At 44.0% G+C, this 17,618-nt stretch overlaps 1 protein-coding gene across 1 annotated transcript in view; it reads left to right on the top strand.

The window, feature by feature from the left end:
- Positions 1–17,618, top strand: part of ZFHX3 (zinc finger homeobox 3) — a 377,665-nt gene that overhangs the window by 50,453 nt on the left and 309,594 nt on the right. The gene's annotated exons all lie outside the window — the stretch shown is intronic.

Consider the following 17,618-nt stretch of genomic DNA (forward strand, 5'->3'; position numbering starts at 1 on the left):
GTCCCTATTAAACTGGGGGTCTGCGGGAGCCGTCTGTTCAGGTAAGGGCAGTAGAGAGAACAGGATGCCCCAAGCAACCCATAAATAGCAGGGTGAAGACAAAGTGTTTATTACTTAGCCTCATGAAGCCCATATAAGTGCTCTCCTAGGGCGCGAGAGAGCAAGAGCATGTGTAAGGCAGCCCACGTGTGTGTCCTGGGAGTGGGGGCCCCAAACACGGCGTTCGCGCTCTGCTTGATTCTATGAAGGCGTCTATTTGATGGAACGTACTGGAACAGTTCATAGGCAACCCAGCAAATCTGGTGTGGAGACAGAGCTTGCTTTTTCTCTTTCCTTTTCCTGTTTGCAGTGAGAATGAGGCCTTTCTCTTCTCGGCCCTTTGCTCTCCCCACAGTTGTCTCACGAGGTCACCGCCAGCTGACAGGCTTCCTTTCAGTGCAAAGTTTGGATGGAAACAATACTCTGTGTTCTAGGGGGGGCTGGTGAGGCTCTGGGCCTGACCAAGCTGTCTTAAACTTAAATGGGCTATTGTTTTAGTAGGGCTGATGGCTTCTTCAGACAACTGGGTCTGTGTGACACAAGACTTTATCCTTTTATGTGTGTGCATGTGTGAATATATACATGGTACCTTCATACCTTCAACATAACACACAGTGGTAGAAAGGTGGCTTATGATCATGATGTTTAGTTCCACATCAGGCTCAGCCACGCACCAGCTGTGTGCTCCTTGGGCAAGTTATGAAGTGACTTACCCTTTTTAGCTGGGTGATAGTGTTCTTAATTCAGACTAGCTTGTCTGTAAGAAATCTTCGAGTTCAAACATTCATTGACTCCGTGATTGCAAGACATTATATGACGATGTTCAACAATGAACTTAAAAGCACTTTCTTTGAATAGCTGATATATCGACAGAACCGATTTCTAAGAGCAGTTAAGGATATGTGCTGAATGTTCTATTGAATATCCTGAATACCAAATGTATTGGTTTGCTAAAATGAGGAGAAAATGGAAGAGATCTATGTTGTCACATTCTAGCATCTTGAAATACCCTTCTGAGTATCCTCAGGGTTCTCACCTACAGTGACGCTTGTGGCCATTGGATAGTATTGTGAAAATTAAGTGGCACTGTCAAATTCACAAAGTATTTTGTGAATTTCTGAATGAAGACTCAGCTCAACAAACTCTTGCATCCCATGAAGATTGTAAAAATACATGAAAGCAGCTCACCAAAACTAAGGTCAACTATGCGGGGTCATTGTTAATAATGATCAAAACCATAATATCAAATATCAGGGGCTTCAGAGGAAACTGACAGGATAAAGATAGGATTGAGCAAGGCTCAGCTTCTAGGATGCTAGGAACCATCTGACATAGCCAACCTCAGGCTGCTGCTGGCCAGCTCTGCAGAAATGTCGCCAGCACCGGGCTGTGTGCTGGCCTTCAAGGAAGGTAAGTCCCTGGCTGATCCAGGAAAGAGGGATTCCCTGGGGTTCCGCCAATAAGCACAGTGAGAATCACAGGCCTGCACCTGCTGAAAGCAATGGCCAACTCCTCTCTACATCTCCATGAGGTTGTCTCTCCTAGGCTCGGTGGCTAATGCCCCTTTTGGAAATGCCTGACACTGCTGGCTGCCTGATTAGTGGTCTTTACTGCTTCTTCTTTTTTTTTTTTTTTTTGCTAGAGGATCTCACTCTGTCTCCCAGACTGGAGTACAGTGGTACAATCATGGTTCACTGCAGCCTTGACATCTTGGGTTCTAGTGATTCTCCCACCTCAGCCTCTTGAGTAACTTGAGTAACTGTAGTAGGACTACAGATGCACACCACCACACCTGGATAATTGTTTGTATGTTTTTTTTGTAGAGGTCAGGTTTCGCCATGTTGCCCAGGATGGTCTCCAACTCCTGGGCTCAAGCAATCTGCCTGCCTTGGCCTCACACAATGCTAGGATTACAGGCATGAGCCGCTGCGCCCTGTCCTTTACTGCTTCTTTCACATCCAGCCCACTTTCCCTCTCTTTCTTCCTTCCACAGACATTTATTGAGCAAATGCTACGTGATAGGCACTGTGATAAGCGCATCACATGTATATACTTAAAAAAAAAATGGTCCATGATCTCAGAGTAGTTTTGCTTTATGAAAAAGATAATCAGCCGGGCACCGTGGCTCACTCCTGTAATCCCAGCACTTTGGGAGGCCAAGGCAGGCAGATCATTAGGTCAAGAGATTGAGAGCATCCTGGCTAACATGATGAAACCCCATCTCCACTAAAAATACAAAAATTAGCTGGGTGTGGTGGCATGTGCCTGTAGTCCCAGCTACTTGGGAGGCTGAGGCAGGAAAATCACTTTAACCCAGGTGGTGGAGTTTGCAGTGAGCCGAGATTGCATCACTGCACTCCAGCCTGGTGCCTGGTGACAGAGTCTACTCTGTCTCAAAAAAAAGGTAAAAAAAAAACAAAAAGAAAAAGATAATCAAGTAGACAATGACAAATGTAGTTAATCTATTTACTTAATTTGAGACAGGGTCTCCATCACCCGGGTTGGAGTGCAGTGACACCATCTCAGCCCACTGAAACCTCTGCCTTCCGGGCTCAAGCCATCCTCCCATCTCAGCCTCCTGAGTAGCTGTGACCACAGGAGCACACCGCCACACCCAGCTAATTTTTGAATTTTTCGTGGAGACGAAGTTTCCCCATATTGCCCAGGCTGGTCTCAAACTCCTGAGCTCAAGGGATCTGCCTGCCTTGGCCTCCTGAAGTGCTGGAATTACAGGCATGAGCCACAAGCCCAGCCTCACACAGATAGTTTAAATATAGTCATTACAGTGAACTTGGATGCATGGACTAGGGAAAAAAAAAAAGTGACTGAGCCTGGAGGGGTTGATATTGATGGGGATAAGGCATTCTCTGCAGAGGACACACAGGCTATTTGGGAATCACAGTTAGATATTGTGTGCATTGTGTGTAAGATCTGGGAAGAAATCATGACTGGAGATGAGGTTGGGGACCACTGGCCTTAAAGCAAGCACAGCTTGGGTTCAGGAATATTTCTTTATCCTTATATCCTATAGATAGTTCCTCAGCCTTGGACACTGATAGGGAAATCTCCAAATCTTTCTAGTCGTTAACAAAAGGCTCAATCATCATTAGTAAAGCCTGCAGGTCAGTTTCCCAGGGCAACATGGTACCTTAAACTCTGTATCTGCAAGAATGAAAGCCTCACCTAGTACATTCATCCTATCTAGGGATGAATCTGGAATCACAGGATTCCTGTTGCCAGAGACCTGCCCTGATTCATGCCAGTCAGTGCTGGGTCAATGGATAGTGTGGTCACAGCATCCATGACTTCATCACACTGGCATCCTTGATGTAGCTTGCGTTAGACACTTGTTCAGTGGCATAGTTGGCTTCATGGTGGCTCAGCTCTCTGCAGTTTGATTTTTCCTTGGTAAAAATATATGCATGGAGTAAGGAGATGCAAAGACACCATCTCAAGGTGTAACATTAGGCCGAGTGAGGTGACTCACGCCTGTAATCCCAGCACTTTGGGAGGCAGAGGTGGGTGGATCACCTGAGATCAAGAGTTTGAGACCAGCCTGGCCAACATGGTGAAACCCAGTCTCTACTAAAATTACAGAAAAATTAGCCAGGTATGGTGGCAAGCACCTGTAATCCCAGCTACTTGGGAGTCTGAGGCCAAATAATCACATGAACCCAGGAAGCAGAGGTTGCAGTGAGCCAAGATTGTGCAACTGCACTCCAGCCTGGGTGACAAGAGCAAGACTCAACAAACAAAAACAAACAAACAAATAAATAAAATGAAGGTGTAATATTACTTTTGCCTTTGGAAGTGGGTGTCTGTCTGTGCAGGCTACTGAGATCTTCACCCAGGCCTATGTTACGTTCGAAAGCAGAGATGCCATCCAATCCTAAGGCCTCCAATGAGCTGTGCCTTTCTGCCTCATGCTTTCTCTGGCTTCCACCTGCCCTGACCCCCGCCATGTATAGCGAACAGTCTGACTTCCCTTTCAGGGTCAAGACTCTCCAGTGAGTAGCGGGCATGGCCAGCACGATGAGGTTAGAAGACCAGCCTTCCTGTGATAAGATGAGTTCGTGTCAGTGGTCTGCCTCCTGATACTAGTGTCTCAATCTCCCTGATCTCCTGCCTTGAACTTCAGGAAGTATCTGAGTATGATGTAACTCTCATTTAGCTACCTGGATCCAGGCCCCCACTGTGTATTCTGTCCTGCCTTACCTACCTGGTCCCCAAAAACTTGCCTGAGTATGGAAGTAGCTGGGATTACAAGCACCCACCACCATGCCTGGCTAATCCTCATTCTGTCACTCTCATTCACCCTTTGTTCTTCTCCATACCTAGATTCGACATTCAGATAGAATTCATTTAGGTGGCTTCTTGTACTGTAGGCTTTATGTAATCATGGAGACAGGAAGTACAGGTATTTGAAATAAAAGAAATGGGCTGGGCATAGTGGCCCTTGCCTGTAATTCAGCACTTTGAGAGGCTGAGGCAGGTGGATCACTGGAGCCCAGGAGTTTGAGACCAGCCTGGGCAACATAGTGAAACCCCATCTTTATGAAAAATACAAAAATTAGCTGAGCATGGTGGCACATAGCTGTGATCCCAACTATGTGGAGGGCTGAGGTGAGAGGATCGCTTGAGCCCAGGAGTTTGAGGCTGTAGTCAGATATGATTGCTATACTGCACTCCAGCCTGGTGGGCAGAGGGAGACTCGGAAGGAAGGAAGGAAGGAAGGGAGGGAGGGAGGGAGGGGAGAAAGAAAGAAATGAAAGAGAAAGAGAGAGAGGAAGAAAAAAGAAAGAAAAGAAAAGGAAGTTTGGCTTATAGACTTCTTTGTCCCTTACAATTTAAAACTCTCCTGATCTTTGAACCACATTAAACCTCATAATGTGTTAGACTTTGGGGACATTATCCTTGACTCCTAGAGAGCCCAAACTGACATGAACAAAGTCATCTCCATGAAAAAAGATGTACAAATGCCAATCCCATGGGATTCTTGTCCATCATCTCCTTTTTTTTTTTTTTTTTTTTTTTTTTAAGACAGAGTCTTGCTCTGTCTCCAGGCTGGAGTGCAGTGGCACAATCTCGGCTCACTGCAACCTCCACCTCCTGGGTTCAAGCGATTCTTCCACCTCAGCCTTCTGAGTAGCTGGGACCACAGGGGCATGCCAGCATGCCCGGATAATTTCTGTATATTTAGTAGAGACAAGGTTTCACCATGTTGGCCAGGATGGTCTATTAGAGTTATAATCTTCTCCCAGGGGACATCTCGAGGTTTCATTAGATTCAGCAGTTTCCCCGTGATATATAAAACTAGTGATGTTTAAAATCTTGGCTATATCAAAAAGAGTGGCAATTTGGGGAAAGCGTACCTGTAGTCTAGGGGCTTTAGATGAAATGAAATTCCCTTTTCCTCCTGTAAGACAAGGACTTTCCCGGAGTTAGGGTGAAATGCAGGACCTCTTGCTGTCCCGCTGGGTACACTGGTTTCATATTCAGGTCACATTCCCGGATCCTCAGAGGCCCCAGTTAAACCTCTAGAAGCTGCAAGCCAGGGCCTATTCATGACCAACAACATGCTCCTTGAGGAGTCTCACAAGACGCTCCTGAGTCTGTGACCCTTTATCTGCGGAGAAGTAGTCTATCTGAGCAAAGTTCCTCAGCACCTCGCTCCCAGTAAGCTTCCACAGGTTATGAATGTTCCAGAACCTGTCTACATCTACTCAGGCTGCTGTCCAAAGCGGTCCACTGGGTGGGGCTTTCAGCCTTGATATCCTCACCTCCCCATAGAATTGCAAAGTATCTTCTGGCGTTTGCCATCTATGACTTATTTCACAAACCCACAACACGTAGTTACATGACACTTCGAGATGGACCGGGCTGTCTGGGTTTAGGACTAGCTCTGTGTTCCTAGTCTAGGAATTCTCAATGGCAATACTCATTATACTTTTTAATTAAGTTTTTTGAAGTTCGCAGTGTTTTTCTAATTGATACGTAATAGTTGTACCTATTTGGGGGGGGGTACATGCAATATTTTGATGCATGCGAACGATGGGTAATGAATGATCTTATTAGGGTAATTGGGATACCTGTCACCTCAGACCTTTATCTTTTCTTATGTTGGGAGCATTCCAATTCTTCTCTTCTGGCGACTTTGTTTTGTTTTGTTTTGGAGACAGGGTCTTGCTCTTTCATCCAGGATGGAGTGCAGTGATGTCATCACAACTCATTGCAGCCTCAACCTCCTGGACTCAAGCAATCCTCCCACCTCAGACTCCTGAGTAGCTGAGACTACAGGTGCATGCTACCACGCCTAGCTAATTTTTGTGTTTTTTGTAGAGATGGGGTTTTGCCCTGTTGCCCAGGCTGGTCTTAAACTCTTGGACTCAAGCGATCTGCCTGCCTCAGCTTCCCAAAGTGCTGGAATTACCAGGGTGAGCCACCGTGCATAGCCCTAGATACTGTGAACTATGCAATAAATTATTGCTAACTATAGTCCATTTTCATTCACGTTGCTTCAAATGACAGGATTTAATTCTTTTGTTATAGCGGACTGATACTTCATTATGTATCTCTACCACATTTTCCTTATCCATCCATCCACTGATGGACACTTAGGTGGATTCCATATCTTTGCCATTGTGAATAACGCTACAGTAAACATGGCACAAGTTTCGATCGCTCTTCAATATACCGATTTCCTTTTTTTGCGACATACGCTCACCAGTGGCATTGTCAGATCATATGGTGGTTCTATTTTTAGATTTTTGAGGAACCTCCACTTTTCCTTAGAGGCTGTACGAATTGTACTAATTCACATTCCTACCAGCAGTGCACATGGATTCCCCTTCTCCCGCGTCTTTACCAGCGTTTGTTATTTTTCGTCTTTTTGATAAAAGCCATTCTAACTGGGGTAAGGTAGCTCATTGCGGTTTTGCTTTGCATCTCTTTGACATTGAATGATGTGGAGCATTTCTTAAATATACCTGTTGACTATTTGTATTATATATGTCTTCTTTTAAGAAATGTCTGTCTAGATCTTTTGCTCATCTTTAATAATTTGATGGTTTTTTTCTTTTCTTTTTTTGCTATTGAGCTATTTGAGTCCCTTATATATCCTGTTTACTGATCTCTTGTTAGCTTCGTAGTTTGCAAATATTTTCCCCCGTTCTGTACGTTGTCTCTTCACTTTGCTGTTTGTCTCTTTTGCTGTACAGAGCTTTTTCGCTTAATGTAATCCCACTTTTCTATTTTTGCTTCTGTTGCCTGTGCTTTTGAAGTCTTATTCCCAAAATTTTTGCCCAGACTAATGTCCTCCAGTGTTTCCCTAATGTTTTCTTCTAGGAGTTTCATAGTTTTAGGTCTTGGATTTAGTCTTCAAGCTATTTTGATTTTTATTTATTGTGAAAGACAGAGGTCTAGCTTTATTCTTCTGCATATGCTTATCTAATTTCCCCAGTAACATTTATTGAAGAGGCTGTCCTTTGCCCATTGTATGTTCTTTGTTGAAAATGAGTTGTAGGCCGGGCACAGTGACTCACGCCTGTACTCCCAGCATTTTGGGAGGCCCAGGTGGGCAGATCACTTGAGATCAGGAATTCAAGACCAGCCTGACCAACATGGTGAAACTCCATATCTACTAAAAATACAAAATTTGCTGGGTGTGGTGGTGCGTGCCTGTAATCTCAGCTACTTGGGAGGCTGAGGCAGGAGAATCACTTGAACCCAGGAGGCGGAGGTTGCAGTGAGCCAGGATCATGCAAGCCTGGGCAACAAGAGCAAAACTCCATCTCAAATAAATAAATAAATAAAAATAAAATGAGTTGTAAGTGCTGTAAATGTATGGACAAATTTTTCGTTTTCTATTCTGTGTCATTGGTCCATGTGGCTGTTTCTATGCTAGTACTATGCTGTTTGGGTTACTATGGCTTTGTAGTATGTTTTGAAGTCAGGTAATGCAATGCCTCCACTTTGTTGTTGTTGTTGTTCAGGTTTATTTTAGCCATTTGGGGTCTTTGTGGTTCTAGGACCGTTTTTTTCTTCTTCTATTTCTGTGAAGAATATCTCTGGTATTTTGATAGGGATTTCATTGAGTCTGTAAATTGCTTTGAGTAATATTCTTGACATTTTAACATTAATTCTTTCAGTCCTTAAGCAGGGGCTATCTTTGATCTTTTTGTGTCCTCTTTAATTTCCTTCATCAGTGTTTTATAATTTTCCTTGTAGAGATCTTTTATGTCTTTGGTTTAATTTATTCCTAGGTATTTTATATTTTTGTAGCTATTGTAAATGAGATTGTTATCTTATTTTCTTTTTCAGATTGTTTGCTATTGGTGTATATAAATGCTACTAATTTTTTAATGTTGATTTTGTATCTTGTAACTTCACTGAATGTGTTTATCAGTTCTAACAGGTTATTTTGGTGGCATTTCTAAGTTTTTCTAAAATAGATCATCTGCAAATAAGAAGAATTTGGCGGCTGGGCGCGGTGGCTCAAGCCTGTAATCCCAGCACTTTGGGAGGCCGAGGCAGGTGGATCACGAGGTCAAGAGATCGAGACCATCCTGGTCAACATGGTGAAACCCCGTCTCTACTAAAAATACAAAAAATTAGCTGGGCGTGGTGGCGCGTGCCTGTAATCCCAGCTACTCGGGAGGCTGAGGCAGGAGAACTGCTTGAACCCAGGAGGCGGAGGTTGCGGTGAGCTGAGATCGCTCCATTGCACTCCAGCCTGGGTAACAAGAGCGAAACTCTGCCATAAAAAAAAAAAAAAAAAAAAAAAAAAAAGAAGAAGAATTTGGCTACTCCCTTTCCAATTTGGATGTACTTTATTTCTTTCTCTTGCCTAATTTCTCTGGCTAGGACTTCCAGTACTATGTTGAATAAAAATGGTGAAAGTGCATTCTTGTCTTGTTCAAGATTTTTTTTTTTTTTTTGAGATGGAGTTTTGCTCTTGTTGCCCACGCTGGAGTGCAATGGCACAGTCTCAGCTCACTGCACCCTCTGCCTCCCAGGTTCAAGCCATTCTCCTGCCTCAGCCTCCCAAGTAGCTGGGATTACAGGCATGCACTACCATGCCTGGCTCATTTCGTATTTTTAGTAGAGATGGGGTTTCTCCATGTTGGTCAGGCTGGTCTCAAACTTCTGACCTCAAGTGATTCACCCAATTCAGTCTCTCAAGTGCTGGGATTACAGGTGTGAGCCACTGAATCTGGCTTTGTTCTAGATCTTAAAAGTTTTCATTAACGGAATTTTTTATTGAGGTCATTGCTATTGGCATTTTGAGCCAGATAATTCCTTGTTGGTGGTGGGAATGTATCTTGTGCATTGCTAAATATTTATCAGAATCCCTGGCCTCTACCCATGAGATGTCAGTTGTCACTACTAGAAATGTCATCAAAAACTTCCAAATGTCCCTTGGGATGTTGGGGGTAAAGTTAGCCCCAGTTAAGAACCACGGCCCTAGACCTCACGTAGAACAGGTGTGTCACCCTGGGGCTGTGTGGCCTTTCCAGTGGCGGCATGTTCTAGAGTATCTGTGGAATCTTCTCTGGCCTATGAGAAACAGGAGAGGCAGGATGCAGTGGCTCACACCTGTAATCGCAGCACTTTGGGAGGCCAAGGCAGGCAGATCGCTTGAGCCCAGGGGTTTGAGACTAGCCTGGGTGACATGGCAAAACCCTGTGTGTATAAAAAACACAAAAATTAGCCAGGTGTGATGGTGCGTGCCTGTAGTCCCAGCTATTCAGAAGACTGAAGTGGGAGGATGGCTTGATCCCAAGAGGTTAAGGCTGCAGTGAACCAAGATTGCACCACTACACTCTAGCCTGGGCAACAAAGTGTGACCCTGTCTTAAAATAATAAAAAAATAAGCAGGAAAGATATGACCACAAAGAAAGTCATTTGACCATGAAAACCACAAGACTTTCCACCATTCATTTATAGTTTTTCACCCTTTATGTCTTATATATCAGATAATTATTCAGATGTGTTACCAGTTGTGATACAGAAGGGAACCATAATGGAGAAAGAAGTCAGATGTCCCTGTCCAGCCATGCCACTTCCTACTGACACACTTTGTCTGTGCCATCACAAGAGGTCTCATTAGCAGTAAGCTCTTAACTCAGGTTTCATTTGCATGTTATGCTGACTTAGATGGCTCTAATGTAAAGTGTTGGATTTTTTTTTTTTTTGAAATGGAGTTTTGCTCCTGTTGCCCAGGCTAGAGTGCAATGATGCAGTCTTGGCTCACTGCAACCTCCACCTCCTGGGTTCAAGCGATCCTCCTGCCTCAGCCTCCCAAGTAGCTGGGATTACAGGTGCCTACCACCACACACAGCTAATTTTTGTATTTTTTGAAGTAGAGACAGGGTTTCACCATGTTGGTCAGGCTGGTCTCGAACTCCTGACTTCAAGTGATCCATCCACCTCAGCCTCCCAAAGTGCTGGAATTACAGAAGTGAGCCACTGTGCCTGGCCGGGGGTTGTGTGTGTGTGTGTGTGTGTGTGTGTGTGTGTGTAAATACTCTTTCCTGTGTCTCATTTGGCCGTGATTGCAGAATCCAGTAATGTTGTGATGTTTCAGAAACTGTGCCATCCTTTCAGTCATTTCATCACACTGCATTTCAAAGCCAGCTTTTATTGCAAGGAGCTGATTTTTATAAGCAGTGACTAAGAGCAATAGTTGGGACTGCTGAGATCTGCCCAGGCACACACTTCCTTCCCTCATGCCTAGGGAGCTCCATCTTCGAGTAGTCACTGTAGGATCTGCTTTCATCTTATATAAAAAATAAGTAAGTTAGTGGGAATAAAATGTAACATTCATTCATTCAGAGAAAAATTACCAAGTAGGATGTTGTGCTAGTTACCGTGAGATATTTTGAGGCAACTAAGACAAAAGCTCAGAGTTCAGAAGCTCCTTATCTTGTAGTTGAATCAACATGTAGACAAGGGCTGGACATGGTAGCTCATCCCTATAATCCCAGCACTTTGAGAGGCCAAGGTGGGCGGATCACCTGAGGTCAGGAGTTTGAGACCAGCCTGGCCAACATGCTGAAACCCTGTCTCTACTAAAAATACAAAAATTAGCTGGGTGTAGTGGTGCACCCCTGTAGTCTCAGCTACCCGGGAGGCTGAGGCAGGAGAATCCCATGAACCCACCGGGAGGCGGAGGTTGCAGTGAGCCGAGGTCGCCCCACTGTACTCCAGCCTGAGCGACAAAGTAAGACTCCATCTCAAAAAAAAAAAAAAAAACAAAAAAAAAAAAGATGTGGATAAGAACATTTATAAGTCAAGGGTCTTATGACGTAAGTGCCATAAACATCCAGAACAAGGTCGCTGGAAAAGAGGGCAGATTCTGCACGCTAGAGCCCATTGCCTCACCGCAGAGTCTAGAAGGCATGTGTAAATGGCCTGTGAGAACACCTCACTTTTTTCCTTGACAGAATTGGCATCTCAGTGGAACCAGGAAATACAGAAGACAGAGAAGAGCCAGGCTTTAGTGAGGCATTTGATAATATGGTAAAAGACGATTTGCCCATTTGTCTTATGGAAAAGAAGATGAAGTACAAGTTAGTTAGTTATTGATATCAATGTGGAGGAGATTTCTGGTGCTGGGACAGTGAGGTTTTTGTAATCCTTATGTGGTTATCATGAAATCATATCTTGCACAGTAAAGAATTCAAAAGATTTTTGATAGACCAAGGCAAGGTACCAAATTTAGCAAGATGAAATGTAACACAGGAAAATGGCAGGTCTTGACATTGATTCTGAAAATCCATCTGCACAAACTTGGTTGGAGGGAGCCAGGCTTGGTAAGAAGTGTTAGAAAAGACCCAAAGCCTTTTTTTTTTTTTTTTTTTTTTCAGACTTTTGTGCACATTTAAGAATCACCTGGCTGAGCACAATGGCTCACACCAGAAATCCCAGCACTTTGGGAGGACAAAGCGGGAGGATCACTTGTGGCTGGGAGTTTGAAACCAGAGCCTGGTCAACTTAGCAAGACCCTTTCCCTACAAAAACTTTTTTTTTTTTTTTTTGGTTACAGAGTCTCACTCTGTCACCCAGGCTGGAGTGCAATGGCACAATCTTGGCTCACTGCAACCTCCATCTCCTGGGTTCAAGCAGTTCTCCTGCCTCAACGTCCTGAGTAGCTGGGATTACAGGCACCCACCACCATGCCCAGCTAATTTTGTATTTTTAGTAGAGACGGGGTTTTAGCATATTGTCCAGGTTGTTCTCAAATTCCTGACCTCAGGTGATCCACCCACCTTGGCCTCCCAAATTGCTGGGATTATAGGCATGAGCCACCGCACCCAGCCCCAAATCTTTTTCTTTTAAATTAGCCAGGCATGGTGGTGGTGGTGTACACGTATAGTCCCAGCTACTGGGAGGCTGATATGGGAGGATCATTTGAGTCCAGGAGTTTGAGGATCATACAGCTATGATCATACCACTACACTCCAGCCTGGGCAACACAGCAAGATCCCATCTCAAAAACAAATGATCACCTGGCATGAATGTTTAAAATGTGGGTTCCCAGGTGCTACCCCAGATGGTCAGATTCAAGTTTGAGGTGTATTCCAAGAATCTCCATTTATTAAAGTGTCTTAGATAGCTCAGACTGCTGTAACAAAATATCATAGACTAGGTGGCCCAATCAGCAGACATTTATTTCTCACAGTTTTGGAGGCTGGAATCAAAGTACCTACACATTCAGTTCCACACTCTTTTGGGAGGACACAGACTTTCAGTCCACCACATGAAAGCTCTCTGGGTTATTCTGAAGTAGGAGCTCCATGAGCCACACTTTCCAAACCACTGTCTTAGGGGTTTAAGTTAATGGGTGGAAGCTTTCACAATCGTATTGGGCAAAGGTGTAATGAGGAGAATAAAAGAGGTGAGAATTCTGCTCTACTGCCATACACAGAGCAGATGTGGATAATTTACATTTAATCGTGGGCCATGACACTTTAAGAAGAGAGTCAAACTGGAAACAGGAAGGCGAAAGGGACTGAGAAGAAGATCCTGTGAAAAAGAGTTGAAGCAGCTGGCGGTTCTTAGCTCAGGAAGATCAGACAGAGAGAAGAGGCCAGAACAGGGGAAAGGTTGTCTGCATCAGGGAATTAAACTTGCTCTGTGTGACCTCACAAGGTGACACAAAGACCAGTGGGCAGGAACCACAGGGGATCTATTTAAAAGGCTCAAAATAATGACCATCTTCTCTAACAATCAGAGCCATCTGTCCACAGTGCCAGAGGTGTTCAAGCAAGGGCTGGAGAACACGTTTAAATGATTCTTTAGGAAGTTGGGTAATGAATGGAAGGATGGCACATCAAAAAGGTGGCAGAACCAAGGGAAGTGTTATTGTTCTTGTTGTTTGTTTGATCGGAAAGAACAGAGCATGTGTAGGTTTCCATGTAGAAATAGAGTAAAGACAGGAGCCCAAGTGTGGGGGCTCACACCTGTAACTCCAGCCCTTTGGGAGCCCAGGTAGGAGGATCAGTTGAGGCCAGCAGTTTACGAATAGCCCGGGCCACATAGTGAGACCCCGTCTCTCTTTTTAAAAAAATTAAAAATCATTTTTTGTTTCGAGACAGAGTCTCGCTCCGTTGCAACATCCACTTCCTGGGTTCAAGTAATTCTCCTGCTTCAGCCTCCCAAATAGCTGGGATTACAGGTATGTGCCACCACTCCTGGCTAATTTTTACAGTTTTTGTAGAGACAGGGTTTCACCATTTTGGCCATGCTGGTCTTGAACTCCTAACCTCACATGATCCACCTGCTTCAGCCCCTCCAAGGTGCTGGGATTACACATGTGAGCCACCATGCCCAGCCTTAAAAATAAATTTAATGAAAGAAAGATATGAAAGTGACAGAGGCAGGCATGTCGTGGGGGCAGGAGTGGGGAGAGACAAGTAAGTGAAGGAGAAAGGGACCAGAAGGACCTGGTCGGGTTGGACTCTAGAGACCAGGGAAGATTTGTAATGGAATCACAGCAGAATAGTAGGAAGGAGATAAGAGCTAAGGATACAAAGACATTTCACGGTGAAAAAGAGGGTGTGGTATAAGGCACCGTAAGGTAATATGACAGGCAAGTTGAAGTTGAAGTTCATTCCAGTCATGGTTTTCAGAAACAAAGGGTTGAAATCATTTGCTTAGAGTTAAGAAAAAGTGGGCTGGTGGTGGATTGAGGAGTGTGGGCAAGGTATGGAGTACCAGGTTTGGGAATCTGTTGAAGAGCCAACAGTTATCCATGGTTGACTTTGTATAAGGTGCAGTTAACTTGCATTCTTTATAATCCCAGCACTGTTGAGTCATCCAGAGGCCAGGTGCCCAGGGGTAATCTAGGTGGGGAATTGGCATGGTGGACTAAAGAAAAAGAATGAAGGAATTTAAATTTCAGGCTCACAAGACTGGTAAATACCAAGCTGTGACCTGTCAAGGGCAGCGTGGGCTTCCTGTTTCCAGAGCCTTTACACAAGCAAGTATCTCAATGAAGCTCAGAAACTTCAGACCCTAGAGATACCCAGAAGTACCCAGGATACCTGACTCTCATTTCAAGGATGCTGCCTTTGTGCTCCCATCTTGGTCTCGACAGTGCTGGGGCTTTGACTTTGAGGTGGTCTCTGTGTAGCGCGTATTCTGAAAATGCTGGGATTTTATGAAGCCCTGAGAAGTGGGGAAGCGAGCGGATCCTGTGGCCACTATAATTTGTGTTAAGACAAATAAACAGTGAGGTCACTCATGTGTTTTCTCCCATCTTTCTCCTTTATTGCCTCGTGGATTTTCAGTGTGTTTATGAGAAATAATGGCTTTGACGTGCATGAGATCTACATGATTGACATAATCTGAAAATTCACTCTACCTGTCTTTGGCCTTGACCCCATTTAATTCAGAAATAATTTCTAAATCTAACACCTAAACCTGTGGGAGAGATCTGGAAATAGGCTTGTCAAAGTGGAGGTCATATACCTTGACCATTTACTTCCTCATTACTTTTGCAGGATGAAATCTTAAAGATTTCTTAAACACTAGCAGAAATGCCTTATCTTTTTTTTTTCTAAGCAGATTTTTTTTTTTTTTTGCAGGGTAAAGTTGTTTATCAGGGAAGCTGTTGTTATTAGCTAAAATCATGGGAGAGTCACTTCATTTTTAACAACTTGGAAAGACTGAAAGAGAGCAGGATTAATGCCTCTACTTTTAAAAAGAAAAAGGGAAGTGTGTAGTGTCCTAATCTGGAACTTCACCTGGAAAAAAAAATGATTACCAGTTTATTTCTAGAACAATCTTTAGTGAATGCAATGTTGGGAACTTATATCACTTGACAGAACAAGTCCTGTCAAACTGATTTATTTCCCTCTGTGAAAGAGTAACAAGATTTTAGTAGATTGAGGGGAAATGATCGATATAATCTATATTTTATTTAGCAGCATGCATGAACCCGCTCCTTCCAACATCTTGGTCAATAAATTCAGAAAATTTGGGATTGGCATTAGACATCTAGAGGGCAACTGAGGTCTTATCCTGGAGTCTAGATTTAGTAGCAAATCCTTTTTGAGAGTCCCAAAGGAGGGGAATAGTTACCTAACTTTTTTTTTTTTTTTTTTTTTTTTTTTTTTTTTTTTGCGACAGAGTCTTGCTCTGTCACCCAGGCTGGAGTGGAGTGGCACTATCTCTGTTCACTGCAACCTGTGCCTCCCGGGTTCAAGCAGTTCTCTGCCTCAGCCTCTCAAGTAGCTGGGGTTACAGGCACCCACCACCACATCCAGCTAATTTTTGTATTTCTAGTAGAGATGGGGTTTCACCATTTTTGCCAGGCTGGTCTTGAACTCCTGACCTTGTGATGCACCTGCCTCAGCCTCCCAAAGTGCTGGGACTACAGGTGTGAGCCACAGCGCCCGGCTAGTTACCTCACCTATTTTAAGAGGAAGACATGCTGGTGAATTCCCCTTGAAGATCCTCTGAGTTCTGATGAATGGCTCTGACATGTGTGTCATTCATGCTTTTGATTATTCAGATATGCTCAGAAGATCAATCATGTTTGTGTGTATATATAAATGTACATATATACATATTTTATAAAATAAAGTTAATGCCAGCTGTGCACAGCCATTCCCATACCCTGCATTCACATCCTTCTGAAAATTCCCCAAAAACTTCCCGACAGGATCGGTTCTCAGGCTTCTCTGTCACCAAAGGGGTGCGGGGAAATCAGAGGAAACAATAACTCTGAAAGCAAGTGAGACGTGTGGAAATAAATCTGTCATACTCTGTAATGCTACAAGAGAAAGATATTTCTGGAAATTTTAACCCAGCTTAGGAAACAGTTGGCTGTGAGAAACGGTGATGATATTATTTTTATGATGAGTCCCTGGATTTACATATCCCCTCTGCTTGAGGGAATCCAGGCACCTTCAGAACTGTGACATCATCCAAAACTATTAATCTTCACAACGCCCCCCCGGAAGGAAGTCTCTTAGGCACTGGCTTCCTCCTATTTCAGTAACTTTATGACTGGAATTAGGTATATCAGATACCTGTGCATAGGAAAAGTTCATCCTTGATGATGTATCTTTATCTCATTGCTCCACTTCCCAGTACTAACAGATTTCACTGAGAGCCTAATAACACTGAAAAAGAACATCTTAGATGTGTTTCAGTCCCTCTAATTCATGCAGTACTTTTACAGTCACTGGATCTTCACACTCCGGAGAGTCCTGCCATGCTGACAGGTAAGAAATATCAGAATAATGTTAATCATTTCTACCATGGACTGCACCCCCTCCATGTACCAGGAATCGTGCTAGACACTTTCTTTTTTTTTTCTTCTTTTTTTTTTTTTTTTTTTTTTTTTTTTTTTTTTGAGACAGAGTTTCGCTCTTATTACCCAGGCTGGAGTACAATGGTGTGATCTTGGCTCACCGCAACCTCCGCCTCCTGGGCTCAGGCAATTCTCCTGCCTCAGCCTCCTGAGTAGCTGGGATTACAGGCACGTGCCACCACGCCCAGCTAATTTTTTATATTTTTAGTAGAGACGGGGTTTCACTATGTTGACCAGGATGGTCTCGATCTCTTGACCTCGTGATCCACCCGCCTCGGCCTCCCAAAGTGCTGGGATTACAGGCTTGAGCCACCGCGCCCGGCCGCTAGACACTTTCTATCTGCAATCTCCTTTAATCCCGAAACAACCCTGTGGGGTGTGTACTGTTACCTCCATCTCACAAGAAGTTACACAGTGAGGATTAAGTGATTTGCTGGGGCCCATCCAGCTCTTAGTGGCAGAACTAACACTAGAACCCAAGCCTTTGGTAATCTTCCTACTCTCTAGATGTTGTTTCAATTTTATTAAGAAAAGCCTTTGGCCGGTGTGGTGGCTGATACCTATAATCCCAGCACTTTGGGACGCTGAGTTGGGCGAATCACAAGGTCAGGTGTTCGAGACCAGCCTGGCCAACAGTGAAACCCCGTCTCCACTAAAAATACAAAAATTAGCTGGGCATGGTGGCTCACACCTCTAATTCCAGCAGTTTAGGAGGCCAAGGTGGGTGGATCACGAGGTCAAGAGATCGAGACCACCC

Source organism: Saimiri boliviensis, chromosome 1 (genome assembly GCF_048565385.1).
Source record: "Saimiri boliviensis isolate mSaiBol1 chromosome 1, mSaiBol1.pri, whole genome shotgun sequence".
NCBI classification, from domain to species: domain Eukaryota; kingdom Metazoa; phylum Chordata; class Mammalia; order Primates; family Cebidae; genus Saimiri; species Saimiri boliviensis.